This window comes from Panthera uncia, chromosome D1 (genome assembly GCF_023721935.1).
Source record: "Panthera uncia isolate 11264 chromosome D1, Puncia_PCG_1.0, whole genome shotgun sequence".
NCBI classification, from domain to species: domain Eukaryota; kingdom Metazoa; phylum Chordata; class Mammalia; order Carnivora; family Felidae; genus Panthera; species Panthera uncia.
Genome location: NC_064808.1, coordinates 63,078,197 through 63,079,815, shown reverse-complemented (window position 1 = coordinate 63,079,815; position 1,619 = coordinate 63,078,197).

Here is a 1,619-nt window from a genome sequence, read left to right as displayed (position 1 = left end):
TCTGCTGGATTTCTTTCAAAGTGATAAAAAGGGATTAATTCCATTGTGTAAGCAGAGTAATATTCCAACTGTCATTTAATTTATCTAAACTACCTGTACTATGAGTACAATCCAGGACAGAATAGCATAATAGGAAAACATTAACCCCATGACACTGACTAAGGCTATAGTAGTCACTGCAATGTTTCTTTCTTAATTTCTTCTTTCTTCTTACCCAGTTCAATGAAACAGGCTGACTCCCAGTATTTTGCCATGTCTTTCATTAATAACGATAATACCAACACTGTGTTTCCATGTGTCAGCACTGAGCTTCTGAACAGTGCATGAGGTAGGTGCTCTTATTATCCCCATTTGAAAAGAGAGTCTCAGACAGGTTAAGTAACTTGTTGAAAGCAAGCAATGAGTCCAGTATCCAGATCTATAAGTGTCCTAACACCACGACCTGCCCGCCACTTGCAAGGCTCTGCTGTGCTTTGTTAGTCTATATGGCTCCCAGTCCCCTACATTATGCTACCAGCAGGGTTTCTCAACCTCAACCACTATTGACATTTTGCAGGAGGTAATTCATTGCTGTGCAGGTTGTTCTGTGCATAGTAGAATGTTTAGCGGCATCCCTGGCCTCCACTCACTATATAACTCTAGTAGCGACAGTCGAAAATATCTCCATTACCCCATGTCCCCTGAGGGACAAGATGGCTGCCAGTTGAGAACTATTATGCTAGACAAATATATAGTGTCTATGGGGTGCCTGGCACTTTCACAGACGTGACCTCATTTAATTCTTACAAAGGCCTGTACTTTGTTATTTGTTACAGGTGAAAAGGCTGAAGGGAGGGGTTAAATCAATTAACTTAGCTGTATCTTATCTGTGCTAATTTAAGAGTCATGGACCAGTTACTTAGCTGTATTGAGACACAGTCTTCCTGTTGGCAGAATTGGACAACAATCTTCACAAAGAGTTATCGTGGGGATTTGGCTTAGGGACTATATGCATACCCACCAAGAGAGAGGTAGTCCTTAGCAGGCTTGGCATTATATCAAGGTTTCAAACCATTCTGTTATCCAGGATGCCAAGAATGTGTGCTGGGTCACTATGTAGCCTCCAGATTGCCCCATGTCTAATTCCTTTTCTCCCCACATTGCCTTCCAGTCTGAGCACGTGTGTGTCTGACGATGCCACCTGCTGTAAGTAGCAGCCATTAATAATACTCCTGCAAAGGGCTGAATGTATTGTTACTTCCTCTCACATGTCATTTTCTACTGCAGCCTGTGTCAGAAAGTATTTTTGTCTCTTGTTTAGCCACATAATTGTTTGTAGAGTTTTCTTTTTAGGTACAATGGTAGATATTTTTCAAGATCAGAAATATAATATGTAGTTGTATGACTTTGGACAGGCTGGGGATTCTAAACTAGTTGGTAACAATAATTGCACTGTATGCTGCATATTCGTGATTCCCCATCTCAGCCTTGGTGCCTGGAATGTGTTTTAGTGTCTTCCTACATCCTATAAGTGGCTGTCCCAAGCCATTGCTCATCTCCATTCAAGCCTCTGCCCTACCCTTTTCCTCACTCTCACATCCTGACAAGATGGAGAACATCTGTTGTAAGTCTCCCTCCAT